Here is a 15,998-nt window from a genome sequence, read left to right on the forward strand (position 1 = left end):
CTTAGTGCTATCCATTTGGGCATGGCAAATGGGCATCGGGTCATCCGCTGGAGCAGGGGCAGCCTACTACTGGTCACACTTGGTTGACCAGCCTGACTTCATTTTAAGATTAGAAACTTATCTTTTTACAAGGTCAAAATAAGTTTATTCCTGTTTTCTGTGAAATTTGGATTTGACTAGGCCTTGACCCATTTTCTGGAATTTGGCATGTTCCATGTCCTATACCCTAACCTCCACACTGATAAGAGAACATCTGCCCAATAATTTTGAAATGTTCAGCCAAGTTTCTATCATACCAAAATTTCTCTGGAACTCCCCCAACCCTTGAACTTGCAGCTATTTTGATCTGTATAAACCCCACTGTCTCCTGTGTTCAATACTGTTTTCTCAAACCTCACTTTAGGGAGATAGCCCTGTCTGACAAAATAAAGCTTGCATAATTTGACAAAAGAATTCAGGTCATCGTTTTCCGTGGGATTGACACACCCTCAAGGAGCAATGGCTCTCCCTCCCCCAGCAACCATCAACTGCCAGTAGCTTCTCAGCTGTGGTGAGTCTTCATCCCCCCTTCCTCCTCCATGCTGGAATTCTGACTCTCTCCATCTTTTGCAGGTCGTGTGTAGGGAACTACAGCTGCTTTGAGTGCACGACTTCCCGTGGCCATGCCGTGCTCTAATGACAGCATTTCACAGCGCTTCTCACTTTCCAGCTGCTAGGTTCCTTCTGTCCCCTCTTCCAGGATGCTTCCTGAGCCTCTGGGGTGGGGCTGATATTTATGCCTCCCATTTAGGGCTGAATACTCAACAGTCACTTACTCTCAGCCCCTTAAGCAGTTATGTGTCTCTGCATTAACCATTGCCCACTGCAAAAAGTTCTCTAAATAAGGCTGAGAGTAGCACAGATCTATCTTCATCCTCATACCTATTTGACAACATGACCACTTAGCGAAATAACAACAGTGGGTTCTCCACTAGGGCCCAGGACTTCCCAAACCATGAACTTTTGACCAGCCTTACAATATTGTGTATGGTTTCCCTTCTTTGGAGCAGTTCTCAACTGCAATCAGAAAAGCAGCTTGGTTACCCCCATAACTTTGATGCCACTATTACACTACTAGCACCATCTTGCTGAGCAAGTTGTTAATGTTGAATATAAGGCCCAGTGCTAGCTAAGACCACTCATATCCTTTCTCCGCCTATGGCCTGTAGAACACTTCCCAGTAGTATGAAAACTACTAAACAGGTAGGAAACTTTCCAATTGGTTCAAGATTGATTTCTTTATGTCATGTAACCAAAGTTTGTGGTGTCTTCAGCAGTAAGATCTAACTCTATCATGGGCAGCTAAGACCAATGGCGATAACTTGTTCTGGAGACCTTGGATGCCTCCCTGACTAATAACTCACAGGGATAGATCCCATTGGGAGCAGCTCTGTTCACATCTGCAGGGTACTTCTGTTTAAACTCATGTGTGCATGTGTGTGGATGTGAGTGTGTGCATGTGTGCATGTGTGTGCGTAATATCATCAGTCTTCATTAACCCACTACCTACCCCATCCCCTGTCCTGCCTCCTCAGCCCTATCCCTACTTAAACCTTTAATCCCCAGGATTCTTTGTTCTCTCTTCCATATCCCATATATTCTATCTCCTTCTATTTTTAAGAAAACAATCTCCCTCAACCATATTATGCATATCTTTCTCTATTTACAATTATAGAAAAAAAGTTACTCATCTTTAGTGAATCTTTCATAAGACACCACCATTCTCTCATTTTTTTTTTACATTTTATTGGTTTGACATTTCTTATTGTAATACTGTGTGCAGAGATGCTGATTCCCAGCTGGTACTCTGTACAGTCATACTATCTGTTAAAATTAAAATTTCCACACCAGTTAGTAAAGGCTGAAGCACAGCCTCCTGGGAGTCCTTATAGACCAACCCATTAGCAAAATAAATGTGCACCGTTGCATGCCACTGGAGTTTGCCATTGTTTGCTATGGAGCAAAAGATGACAACACAGACAGCGAGAAAACACACATTTCACTGCAGCACTATAGATGTTAGGCATAATCAAAATGGGATATCTGGTTGGGAAACTGTTATCAAACCTGTAATCTCAGTACTCAGAAGATAGCATCATGAGCTCAAATTCAGACTTAGCTACCAAGTGAAATGCTGGCTCAGAGAGGGAGAGAGAGAGAGAGAGAGAGAGAGAGAGAGAGAGAGAGAGAGAGAGAGAGAGAATATGAGGGCGAACAGAAAGAGAGAGGGAGCTAGAAGAATATCCAATTATCCCAGAAACATAACATGGTTTAGACATACTTTGGGTTTGGATTATCACCCATGAAAAACTGCGCAGGTATCAACAACATTGCATTAGATGGGAAGCCACTGCTCTTATACAGTACTAATGCTCACAGCAGGGTAACCACACAAAATAGAAATCATAGCAAAACATAAGGAATGTCACTTCACATTTACAAAGAGTATAAGGTATATCTAGTTATTATTAGCATTTCTGTATGTTTAACTGCGTATTTAAGTAGGTTTATCATCAAATGATACTGTAGTTGGCTCTTTTACTACTAACATACCCGAGGGACAAATTGTATTATCGCTGTAGATTTTTAAAAGGACTTTAACAAACTAGGAATCATTTCTTATTTCTGAAAGAAATATAAATCCTAAACGAGATAAAATAAACATACCTCGCTGCTATTAACGTTTTGCTGAGGAAGTTTTAAAGCCGCTTCCATTATGTCAGAAACAAAACAAAGAAACCTATGAATAGTCCTCCATCCCCCGTGATTCTATACCATCCTGGAGGTTTCAGCGGATGTAAAAGGAAAGAAAAAAATTAGAGACATCAGGATCACAAAGACAACAAAATGATCTCTTTGTAAAAGGAGAATCATTTTTATGTCTATTGTGAGATTCAGCAAAGGAGAAAATTTTTACATTGTTGAATAGCAGGGCTCCCTCTAGGAGAGGAGAGTTACAAGTATGGGTGAAAAAGAACCGTACACCCTTAGACCGGAATTAGAAGTGTCTAAGTGAGTTTACAGGGTTTTTATTATTAAGTTTTTAGGTGTTTAATCATGGCACTGTGGTGTATATGTCTTCACACCTTGTTCTCGTTTGTTTTCTTTCCCCACCTCCCTCCCCCATATCCTCTTTCTTCTAGTTACTTTGCTTTCTTCTTCCATTCTCTGTGAGTGGGAATGGCCCCCACAGGCTCATACGTGTGAATATTTGGTCCCAGTCGGTGGAACTCTTTGGGAAGGATGAGGAGGTGTGGACTTGAAGGAGGAGATGCATCGCTGGAAGTGACTGTGAGGTTTCAAAAGCCCACACCAGGCCCAGTTAGCTCTCCCTGCTTTCTACTTGCAGGTTCTTTGTAATCTCTCAGCTGCTGCTCCAGCACCATGCCTGCCTGCCTGCTGCCATTTTCCCGGCTGTAAGGTCATAAACTCACCCTCTGGATTGTACTGATTCTTTAATAGAACTCCTCATGTTGTGGGGACCCTCAACTATAAAATTATTTTGTTGCTACTTTATAACTATAATTTTGCAACTGCTATGAATGGTAATGCACATATCTGCTGTGTGATCCCAAAGGGGTCATGACCCACATATTGAGAACCACTGGATTAGAAAATGATGGAATTCCCAAACAGTTTTAACTTGCATCTCTCTGGTGGCTAAGAATGTTGAACATGTTTTAAAATATTTATTAGGCACTTGTATTTCTTTGTGGAGAACTGTCTATTTAATTCATAAGACCACTTACTGATGGGTGATGGGGTGGGGATTGTATTTATTTTTTGCAGTTCTTTATATATCTTGGATATTAGTTCCCTGTCTGGTGTTAGTTGGCAGAGATCTCTGCCCTTTCTATAGATTGTCTCTTCACTAGAGGGATGGCTTCCCTTGCTGCTAGGAGCATCTTCATTTCATGCGATCCCATTTGTCAATCTGGGGCAGGGGTTTCCTATAGTATTGTAGTCCTGTTCAGAAAATCCTACCCTACATGTTCTCACATGCAGTTTCAAGTCTGACATTAAAGTCTTCGATCCATTTTGAATTGGTTTTTCTGCAGGGTAAGAGATATGGGTTTATTTCATTCGTAGCTACATTTGGAAATCTGGTTTTCCCAGCACCATTTCCCAAGGAAGCTGCATCTTACATTTATATATTTGACAGCTTTGGAAACAAAACTGAGGTTGTTATAGCTGTGTGGGCTCATTTCTGGATCTTCTCCTCAACTGGCAAATGTGTCTCTTTGTGCCAGCGTCCTATCATGGCTCTACAATATAATTTGGACTTGATATTATTCCTTCTGTAGCTTTTTTTTTTCTGCCAATGATTGCTTTAGCTATTTTGGGCCTTTTAAATTCATAGTTTGAAAATATTTATACATTTGATTTTGAGTTATATACATAAAATTGAAATGTATGTAAAATTGTAACATTGCCTCAGCATTGTGAGGCCTATAAATAATGTATTAACAATGAATAACTGTAGAACTCAAATTTTGGTTTCTAAATATTCCCCACTAAAAGGCTCCATAAGACAATTTGAAATAGCTCCCAATGACCACAGTCTAAATTTGGGCATCAAAATAAATAATGGTAGCTAAGGATATATCCTACTTAAAAATGTTCTTTTTTTGAGCCACCAATGATAGATGAACTATCGAAGGATTCCTTCAGAAACATTCTGTTTCTGAAACAAAAAAAAAAAACCACCGTTTTTTGAAAATCATATAAATAAGCAAATAAAGGAAAAATTAGAAATGCTATATAGCAAGTTCCAGGTCAACCAGGGCTCCTTAGTGAGACCTTATCTCAAAAATAATCATCTATTGCCATTAAAACTAGTCATTTCAAATTTTAAAAGGAACAGCAAATAAAATTATCTACCAATGAAATTACCATAATTACTTATTAGTTGCAAAGCAGGAAATGAGAATTTTACAGCTTAATAATCTAGCAGGCATCATGATTGTCACACAGGATCAACAAGGGAAGGGGAGCCGAGGTGTTGCTGAGCATCGCAGAGGAATGCTTTCCAAACTTAAGGCTGGGAAATTCTTAGAGCAGGAAGACAGACATAAGGTGCCTTGATGAGAGTTTCATACAAACTGCTCCACCAACCCACAATGACAGGAACCTTCTTGTCTCACGTTCCTCCCAAATCTTCCACCCATACCTATCCTAGGGCTTTAACTACAGCCTTGACACATTGTAGAGCATCCTGAGAAGGAAGTCACAACTGAGAGATTGTTCAGATAACACTTACCTTTGGGCATGTCTCTGGGGGAAATGTCTTGGTTGTTAGTTGACACAGGAGGACTAGATCACGCAGACAGCATCCATTTCATGGGCCCAAGGTCCTGAGACTATAAGAAGCTAGCAAATCACGAGCCTGTGTGAAAGCCAGCTACACAGCATTATGTCTGCCACAAGTTCCCACCCTGATCCCCCTCACCGATGGACTGGGACCTGTAATATGAAAAGGCCCTTCCCTCCCCTAAGTTGCTCTCAGTCATGGTATTTATCACAACCGCAGAAGGAAACTAGAATAACAGAGGAGCATAGGCCAGTTTCAGGAGAGCAGGGCAAATAAACAACACTCTGACGAGGGACCAGAAGTTAGAGGAAAGGAAGAATATACAACATTCAGAAAGGGCCATTTATTACTACAACTTGCCAAAAGAAGACAAATAACAGCTCGAACACATAAAAAATATACCTCCAAATATTAAAATAAAAATGTTGTGAGGTAAACCCAGAAGAGACCAAACCGTGGGCACTCTTAAAGCCAAAGCCAAAGTCTTTATTGCCAGTCTACAGATGCACAGGGAACTTGCCCAGATCACCATTCTGGTGAGGCTGGGAAGATCAGAATACAGAGAGACATGCAGACTCTGGAGGCTTGGATGCTGATATTTCCGAGGGAAATAAGGATTCTCTCAGGAACTAGGCTTTGGAGGCATTCATGTGACATTCTGGTAAAGCATCTGGCTATCTTCCGCCTGTGTTCAGAGATCTTGAGTGAGGCTGAATTAAAAAGTAACGGATTAGTTTGTTTGGTGGAGGAAGTCCTAAGATAAGACAGCATTCAAGCTGTGTCCTGGTCAGTTCTCACTGCTCTTATCCAGGCCATCAGGGAGAGAGCAAGTGGAGGAAAAGCATATGAAAAGATATGCCTCATGAAAGAGAAACCACCATTCTACACTGAGACCACAGGAAAGGTAAGCACCAAACTACTAAAGACTCCATCTATTGACTACTCAAATTTATTTGAAAGGAAAGAATCTCAACTGAGTATACCACTTAAAGAGTTTCCTGGTTGTTTAGTTAGCCTTCCATCAATTTGACACAAGCTACCGCCATCTGGAAAGAGGAACTCCCAGTTGAGAAGGTGTCTCTGTGAGATTGGCCCATAGACAGATCTGTTAAGTTTTTTTTTTTTGGTTTTTTTTTTATTATTGAGTGATGAGGGAGGGCCCAGCCCACATTGGGAGTGTTATCCCTGGGCAGGTAGGCCTGCATGGATAAGAAAGCAGGCTGAGAAAATGATGTAGAGCAAGCCAGCAAGCAGTGTTCCCACATGGTCTCTGTATCAGTTCCTACCTAGAGCTTCCTGCCTTTGAAGGACCCCAACTCGTCTTAACCACAGTTATGCCGTTCTGCAAAGGTTTTCAGATAGCAAGCTTAATTAAGGGCTTCCGGAGTTCAGGGCCTCCGGAATGCTGAGCAGATAACAAGCTCCATTAAAGGCCTCCGGAATTCAGTGCCTCCGGAATGCTGAGCAAAGATACCTGAGGTTAGAGCAAAGACGGCCTTATCTGGCTGCGAGACAGGAGATTTATGGACTGGACATAGAAACAAAGAAAGAGAGGATTGCGAGGCCTGAGTCACGTATAAAGCGGGGCTCGTCACGAGTCAGGGGCTGTGCAATCAGACATCTGGTCGCCAGCCAGGAAAAGGGGAGGCAGGATAAGAGGAAAAGTAAACCGCTGAGTAGCCCCCTCATTGTTATCTAGGTTAAGAATTTACCACCCTGCATCTCGCTTCTGTAAACCTCGCTTTTTGCTCTCCTATAAAAACCCCTCACCCCCAACCTGCAGGCGCGCAAGTCCTTCGAGAGACTTGGTCGCCCCAGGTACCTGCGTATCCAATATCCAATAAACCTCTTGCTGTTTGCATCCGGCTGCGTGTTTTCGACTGATCTTTGGGCATGGGGTCTCTCCCGAGGGAAGACGCCCACGGGAGTCTTTCACCTTCAGTTCCTATCCCGACCCCTTGATTTCAGTTATAGACCGTGACCTGAGAATTATCAGATGAAACACACTCTTTATTACTCAAGTTGCTTTTGGTCATATTTTATCACAGCAATAAAACCCCAACTAAAACACTGACTAAAAACAACTCCTAGAGAGTGGCTTCCCCAGGTCAGCAAACAAAACCATGACAGTTACGGTCCAAAGGAGCCAGACTTACACCCTAAGCTGTCAGCAGAACTGGCATTGAGATCCACATGATTTTATAGACATGGAGATCCTGGAGGCTTGATCATGAAGGCAGGGTGTGACAGGCTTGGAGACCTGCATGGAGTCACTGAGAAGCCATTGTGTGACAATGAAGCCTAAGTTGTTATGGAAACCCTATGATATCATCAGAGACACCAGAATCATAGAATATCTGCTGAAGGAATCTGCAAGAGTAGAGTGAACCAAGACAGGCTACGTGCTTTATAGGAGGAATAGTGGGAAGAGCAGGAGAGCCCTGGCCCGTGGGAGTCCAGATGCTTTCATCAGGAGTTCCAGATGACGGACGTGGAACTGTGGAGTTTTGTGTTTACCCTGCTGAGGCTCAGGCTTGCTTCAGTCTGATCTTTCCTAGTTACGGTCGCATCCCTCTTTAGGAACTGGAGCATTTACTCTGTGCCATTATCTATTCTTTAAGAGACTTCCAGAGTCTCAAAGGAGACCTTGCACTAACATTTTTTAACTGTATTGGAACCGGAACAGACTATGAGGACTTCTGAAGTTGGACTGAAGACGTTTTGCATTGTGAACTATCCCCGGCCCTATGAGGACAAAGAGTAGAAAGTCGTGGCTTAAGAGCAATACACTTGGTATGAAGTTGACAGGAAGCAGTAGTGATTGTCATCTTGACAGGAGCTAATATCCAGTAGGAAGCAAGCCTCTGGGGATGTCTATGCAGATGTTTCTAGATTAGCGTCTTTGGGGTGAGAAGTCCCACACTAGTGTTTGTGGTGCCATCCACGTTTGTGGTTTGTGTGGACTGGAGTCCTGGACTTGAAGGACCCCTCGTTTTAACCACAGTTATGTCGTTCTGCAAAGGTTTTCAGATAACAAGCTTAGCTCAGGACCTCCGGAATGCTGAGCAAATAACAGGCTTAATTAAGGGCCTCTGGAATTCAGGGCCTCCAAAGATACCTGAGAATTAGAGCAAGGACAGCCTTATCTGGCTGCAAGACAGGGATTTATGGACTGGCCATAGAAACAAAGAAGGAGAGGATTGCGAGGCCTGAGTCACGTATAAAGCGGGGCTCTCACGAGTCAGGGGCTGTGCAATCAGACATCTGGTCGCCAGCCAGGAAAAAGGGAGGCAGGATAGGAGGAACAGTAAACCGCTGAGCAGTCCCCTCATTGTTAACCAGGTTAAAAATTTACCACCCTGCATCTTGCTTCTGTAAACCTCGCTTTTTGCTCTCCTATAAGAACCCCTCACCCCCAACCTGCCGGGCGCAAGTCCTCCGAGAGACTTTGCAGCCCCAGGTTCCTGTGTATCCAATAAACCTCTTGCTATTTGCATCCGGCTGCGTGTTTTCGACTGATCTTTGGGCATGGGGTCTCTCCCGAGGGAAGACGCCCACGGGAGTCTTTCAGACTGAAGAGCAGGGAGAAGACAAGCTCGGCTCTCTGCTTCTTGCTGTGGGTGCAATGCTCAGGGCAGTTCTTGCTGCCATGGCTTCCCCACCACGACTACTAGATCTTCAAGCTGTAAATCAGAGTAAACTTTTCCTTCCTAGAGTTGCTTTTGTCAGGCATTTGTCAGAGCAATGAGAAAAGTAACCAATACAGATGGGAAAAACAGTGCAAGACTATTCTAGAATTGTATTTTCAATTTGAGAGTTATAGATAAATCTTCTCAATGACCAAAGAAAAAGATGAGAGTTTTTTCTTTGTGCTTTGTTCTGTTTTGACACTCTCACACTGTGCTGCCTAGGCTGGTCTTGAACTTGAGAGGTCACCTCTCCCACCTCCTTAGTGCTGGGATTTCAGGTGTGCAAACCCATGCCTGGCATAAAGTTATTTTCTTTTTATTTTTAACAAACTAATTTATTTCACAGAGTCTAAAACCTGTGAGCAGCCTCCCTAGTGTGGATGGAAATCCAGCTTCTTAGGCCTCAAACTCAAAGTACTGTGGGTCAAAGTAGCGATGGTGGTGTAACCATCTTTGCCAACACTGCTGTAGCTCTTGCCATGGGGATGGAAGGCAACACTGCTGATAGGTCTGAAGTGGCCCTTGACTCTTCCAAACTCTTCTTCAAAAGCCACACGGAAGAATGCGGCCTCAAACTTGTCGATTCTGGTAGAGGTTGCGGTTACATCCATGGTTTCCTGACCACCCCCCAGCACCACGTTGCCAAAGTTGGGAGGAATGGCATGCTCTGTTTTCAGTGAATCTTCTGATGTTCAAGGTGCATGGAGTCAAAGAGTTAAGCTGTGTTGTCCTTGAATGCAGTGACAAACGTGGTCATGTCTCTACACAACTGGATGTCATTGACCTGCCGGGAGTGTTTCTTAACACTCATCAGCGCCTCTCCAGACTTGGCACTATACCAGTTGGGCTCTTCATGGCCTGCGATGATGCGCTCCCCTAGGAGTCCCCAGATGCCACTAGTGAATCATTGCAGGGGATCTTCATATAGGGCTCATAGCTGTTGATTTGACTTGGAACCGGTAGATCAAAGAAGCTCCCACAACACTGGTATCCCTTCTGCTTGTCTGTGGAGAACATGGTGGTGTTGTTCCCAAAGTCAAAGTCACAGGTTTGGGTGGTTGAGTTGGTCTGAGTAGAGCCAGCTGCTTCCCTGTTTCACAATCCCGGAGATGACAGCTGTTGTCAGCGGAGCCAGTAAGGACATGGTTGGTGTCCCGGTCAGCATGCACACACCACACTGCTCCAGTATGGCTCCTGCAGGGCTCAGCCTCTCGCCATTCACAGATCATCACACACTAACAGTCGGGTGTTTGGTCACAGTGAAGAGGTCTCCTTTGCGACTAGACCACTCATGACCCTGCAGCAGGATGGGCTTCATCCCGGTGGCGACATGAGGAGGAAAGCAATGTGAGGAGGACCGAAAGAGGACTCGACTCAAAGGTTTTCCTTTTTCTCTTTTCCTTTCTTTCTTTCTTTTTAAGATAAAGGTAAAATAATTGCATCAGATGTTCCTTTTCCAGCATGGAAAGCTTAAGGCAGTGGTATAGCCATGGCAGACAATTGAGGAAGGACTGTGGTTTGAGACTCTTTGCCTGACCAAGATACTGCTTACTCATCAGGCAGATGCTTACAAATGCACAGGGTTCAAAGGTCATGTCATCCTCATCACAGACCTAAGGAAGATGCCTGAAGGAGGTACCGACAGAAAGCTTATGTCCCCACAACTCCTATGCTGAAATATCAATTGCCAATGATGACATCAAATCTGAAAGAACAGAATCCGTAGGAACGGAATTATGAAAGAGAACATAGAGACATTCCTGTCTTTTTGCTGTGTAAGATCATAGTGATCTTCTTCCAATTTGGTCCTTGTCTTCTCTCCCTCCAAGAATGGAGTAAGCAGACAGCAAAGGAAAACAAACAAGGGGGACCTTTATTTGCCACTTGGGAACTTTTTACATGGCTTAGGGGAAACTTGAAATAGGGAAGTAGAATCAGGGTGCCGGACAGTTGAGAGAGAGAGAGTGGCGGGGGACACCTCTAAGTTCCCAGTGGCCTGCGGTGCCTGACTGAGAGGTTCCAAGTGTTATAGTGCCAATGGAGGGCAGCCCCTTGCAGAGCACACCCACAGGTCTGTGGAGGGTGATAAGGCTCCATCTCCAGCAGGTGCTGAAGGCTGAAGCAAGTCCCTCTGTCTACAGCCCTATTAATAGGCCTTGACATCTTTAGGGGTAGGGTTCTGTCTTTAAGGCTTGAGCAGTTTCCCCTGAGCAGTTTCCCTTCTTGTCCCATCCTGATAAGTACTCTAAGAAGTTTGGCTCCAAAAGTTTCATTCCTCCTCCTCTTGAAAGCACTGAAAGCTCTACTTGGGCCAGAGCTAGATTAGTAAAACTGCTACGTGAGTTTATATAGAATCAGGCAGGCTCTGATAGGCTGTGTGTGTGTATACAAATAAGGTATGAATAGAGGCCAATAAAGAGCTGTCAAGCCTGGAGATGAGAAGTCAACGCTCCCCAAAATCTGGGAGAGGTATCAGTCCGGGAACTAAGAACCAGGGAAGGTGGAAGGAGTAAAGTAAGAAACCCCAGCCTCACGAGGGCCACAAGGCAGAAGCAGCCTACTGGCTGCAATGAGGCATTAGTGTCTATGGGAGTTTGTTTCCAGCCGCCTGGGGCCTTCACTCCCAGCTGACACAACCAAAGTCCTGATCTCCCTGGGCCCACCCATTACTGCAGGTTGTCTGAGGCCGGGGTTGCAGGGAGCTCCTGTATCTTTCACCAGGAAGAAGACAAACCCTTGAGAGACACCGAGTGTGAATGCACTCTGATCTTGCGTTTCCCAGCCTTCGGAGTGTAAGAAAGGGTTTTCTGATTTTATTTATCTGCCTCTTTGTGATGATGCATTGTGGGTGTCATCTTGCTGGGAAGGAGGGATGACCCGAGGCTTGGTAAAATCTTCCGACTGTGACTATGAGAACATTTCTAGAGGAGATTGGCATTTGGACCACAACTGGAATGGGGGAGACCCACCCTGATGAACTGGTGAGCCAAATGGAACAAAACCCAGAAAGGAGAAACTCGTTCTCGCTTACCTAACCCTTCTCTCAGAGCAGGTACAGTTTCCTGCAGCTCCTATCTCTGGCCGTCAGACTCAAGTCCATCGCCATTTAGACTCCGATGGCACCAGCTGCCTTGGGGTTGGGTGGGAACTCTTAAGCATGGAGTCTCCTGCTAGGCAGCATCACTAGTCTCCTCTCACCCTGTGTTCTTGAATTGGGCTGCAGCTTTCCAGCTTGTCTACCATTGTGGACCTGCTAACCTGCTGGTCATGTGAGCCACTCTAACCCCTTCTCAACACAAGCACCTCTATTCTGTAGATTCTGTTTCTCTGGAGAACCTTTACTACTAAGTACTTTTGCTGTAACAGCTTGAATGGACTAAGACAGACTCTCATGATAAAGTGTTTTATTATTTACTTATTTACTTATTGCTATTAGTGTTGCTTTAGTATAGATGCAGTGGGATAAGAGTCCATGAGGGCAAAGTTGGGGGCATGGTGACTAGAGTTGGAAGCCAAGAACTTACATCTTCAATTAGAAGCAGGAAAATGGAGAGTACTAGAAATACCATGAGTCTTAAAACTCTTAAAAGTCCACCAGCATACTTCTTCTAGCAAGGGTATACCCCCTAAACCTGCCCAAACAGCATCACCAGCTGGGGATCAAGTATTCAAATCCCTGAGACTATGGGGGTGGCATCCCATCCAAATGGCAAATATGTTGAAAAGAAAGTGGATACATGAACACACAGTTAAGTTTGAGTTCTACCTCTAGGTCTTTGTGTCTTTTTCCCCAGCTACTTCCCCTCCCCCATTACATGCATGTATGTTTATGTCTAAGTGGGCTGTGGTAGTCTCTGGAAATGTACGGTTTAAGTGATAAATAAGGACATGAGATAAGAGACATGTTGCAAGGAATTCTGAAGTCATCAAAGCATACAAAACATTCTAAACAGTCTCAGTAAATCAGAGGGGTGGCCTACACAGGTGCTGGGAGATGATGGCAGCAAAATTATTAATTTTTTAAATTTTTTTTGCAAAATTATTTTTCATCTTATCTGGGGATAAGATTAAGGAAGAATCTAGAATGAAACACTTTATTAGGTATCAAAGAACAAAATTGTAATAAGTTGAGCTTCAAAGGATAATTAGCTTGTATTAGTAATTAATTCATAATTGAAAATATCTTGCCTACAAGGTAGAACTCTGGAGAGCTGCATGAAGGAATAAACTTCACATGCAAAATAGGCTGAGCAAAACAAAACAGGGTGACATGAGCTCCCACTCCTAACCCAGAAACTTTCTCAACTGATGTCTGCTTGCAAGGGAAAAATTAGTTCTCTTCAATGGATGCTCTATGGAAGTTCCATGCCTGTAAATGGCCAATCCAAAATAAAATCAGTGATAATTTTGCAAATTTTTTGTCTCATATTGTTTTGTTTGGACATTTTTTTTGTCTTTCTGGTCTTTTGCTTATATATTACTATGGTTTTCAATTTTTATGTTGTATGTGTGTTGTTGAATAATCTTTTTGTACATTGTGAATATGTGTCACTTTGATTGATTTAATAAAAAGCTGAATGGTCAATAGGTAGGCAGGATTTTGGGGGCAGAGAGGATGCTGGGAAGAAGGTAGAAATGCAAGGGAGATGCTGAGAGACAGGGAATAAACAACACATGCAGGAGGAGAGGTAATAGCCATGAGCCACATGGAAGCACATAGATTAATAGAAATTAGTTAATTTAAGTTTTAAGAGCTAGTTAGGAACAAGCCTATGTTCCTAACATAGCTATCGGTCAAGCTTTCATAATTAATAATAAGTCTCCATGTTATGATTTGGAAGCTGGCTGACTGGACAGAATAAGTCAGACTACATTTTTTTTTTTGAGATAAGGACTTAAAAAACCCAAGGGAAGTAGAGCAATTGGCTGACCCTCTCTCCATGTTCTCAGGAACCCCCAGCAATGAAAATTCCCCTGAACTCCTCCCAAGTTTCTTCCTGTCCTCTCTAGCCACCCTGAAAAGTCCCCCAAGAACTTTATGGCTAATCCCAATCAGCCAATTGCTGACTCTCTTAGATTCAAGTTTGCATTATTGACACAGTGGATTGGCTGTATAGACAATTCTGTAACATGTGTGTTTCTAGGTTTTTTCTTTGTGGTTGTTTTTTAAATTCTGTTTTTGTGTTGTTTGCCTGTTTGTTTTCTAAAGAGAGAAAGAAAGGGCATGGAATTGGGAGGGTTGGGAGCTGGGGAAGATCTGGAAGGAGTTGGAAGAGGGGAAACTGTGATCAGAATATAGTGTATAAAAATCATTTTTTCCACAATAAAAAAACAAGGGGAATAAGAAAATTGGTCCTTTCAAAGTTACTCTTTTTATAGATAATATTATTTACTTTATGGAAAAGACTGTTAACTCCTTACTGATCTGTTACAAAGTAAACAATTTATATTTTAGTTAGGTGGTGCCCAACCTTATGTTAGGCATGATTTCTTTAAACAGAGAAAATTAAGTAGAACATTAGGTTTTGATTACCAGTGCCGAGAAAGAGAAGATAATCATGAAATGAACTGAAAAAGAAAACCAATTAACACGGGACAAAAAAAAGAACAAACAACAATTTGATAAAATTGGCAATATTAGTAAGAGAAAGATTAAAGCATTGTTAAATATAAGAGCAAGGCAGTCGCCTATATCAGCCATTATATTTTATAAAGATGGACTGAATTTTCCCATAAAATATACAAAGTGACAGATTAGATTTAAACTGCCCACCTATATACTATTTATATGAAGAAAGGTCAAAATTAAAGTCATCCACAAAGAAACGTGTGACACACACACACACACACACACCACATAGATAGTCTTTGTCACCAATTTCTGGCACTGAGCTTCAAAACCCTTGAGATTTCTGAGTAATAGGAATGTCTTTGTTATGTTAATGAGGCAACTCCATGTGGAAGTCCTAGATAGCTTCAAAATGGTGACTGGCAGAGAAACCAGTCACATGATTAGAAGGCTGGAACTCTCAGTGACTTGACCTTGGGAGAAAGAAGGATGCTAGAGATTAACTTCAATCATAGGCTAGTGATTTAATCAATCCTGCCTATTTAATGAATGCCGGATAAAGAATACCAGTATACTGAAGCTTGCAGGCACTTCCTGGTTGGTGCACACATCATGAGGGGGTGACATGCCCAGACCCCACAGGGATCCCCTTCTCCCAGAGCAGGCCCTGTGTTTCTTATGTTCTTGAACTATATCTTTTGTTTTTTTTTGTAGCAAAATATAGTTGTAGTGTAATGTTTTTGGTGATTTGTTTATTTTTATTTATTTTTCTTAATGCATATATGTATAAATGTACGTGTGTGTATATATATGGGCATGCCACATATGGATACATGTACGGATGGATATGAGTGGTGGTCAGAAGACAACTTTCAGGAGCTGATTATCTCTTTTCAGCGTGGAAACTCCAGGGATGGAACTCAAGTTGTCAGGCTTGGTACCACTACCCACTGAGCCACCTTGCTGAATTTTGCTTTTTGGTGAATTTTGTGAGTCATTCTCTTGAGTTCCCAGACTTGAACTGGGTGTTTCGGCACCCCCATGTTTGTAGACTAGTCAGACAAAAGTGTGGGGAACCATTTATAACGGCATCTGACGTTAAATCTAGTTTGTGTCACTCCCAAGTGGTGTCAGATCAGTTCAACAATTGAGGAGTAAGAGTACTGAAATTAGAGGATGGGACTGAGGTTAAAGATACCAAACAAAATAAAGATAACATTGTAAAAGAAAAAAATGAACTAGTGTGTATCAAAAATAATAGTAGTTAAATATGTAAACATAAAAGAGACAAAAGAAATCCAGGGAAATGGGATGAAAATATAGTTGTAGAGAACAACGAAAATCTTTCGAGTTAGCTGAAGTTGCTAGACAAAAAAGAATCTGGAGAAAT

The 15,998-nt window shown here is 42.7% G+C and overlaps 1 long non-coding RNA gene and 1 pseudogene across 1 annotated transcript; both read right to left on the reverse strand.

Moving 5' to 3' along the window:
* Window positions 1–5,815: 5,815 nt before the first annotated feature.
* Window positions 5,816–7,627, reverse strand: LOC148119429 (uncharacterized). Its single transcript, XR_015735367.1, has 2 exons — window positions 7,507–7,627; window positions 5,816–6,060 (listed from the first exon to the last, which is right to left on the reverse strand). It is a non-coding gene; the product is annotated as an uncharacterized LOC148119429 (long non-coding RNA).
* Window positions 7,628–9,339: 1,712 nt separating this feature from the next.
* LOC125409014 (eukaryotic translation initiation factor 3 subunit I pseudogene) lies at window positions 9,340–10,402 on the reverse strand (annotated as a pseudogene).
* Window positions 10,403–15,998: the final 5,596 nt, after the last annotated feature.

This window comes from Myodes glareolus, chromosome 17 (assembly GCF_982192425.1).
Source record: "Myodes glareolus chromosome 17, mMyoGla1.1, whole genome shotgun sequence".
NCBI lineage: Eukaryota > Metazoa > Chordata > Mammalia > Rodentia > Cricetidae > Myodes > Myodes glareolus.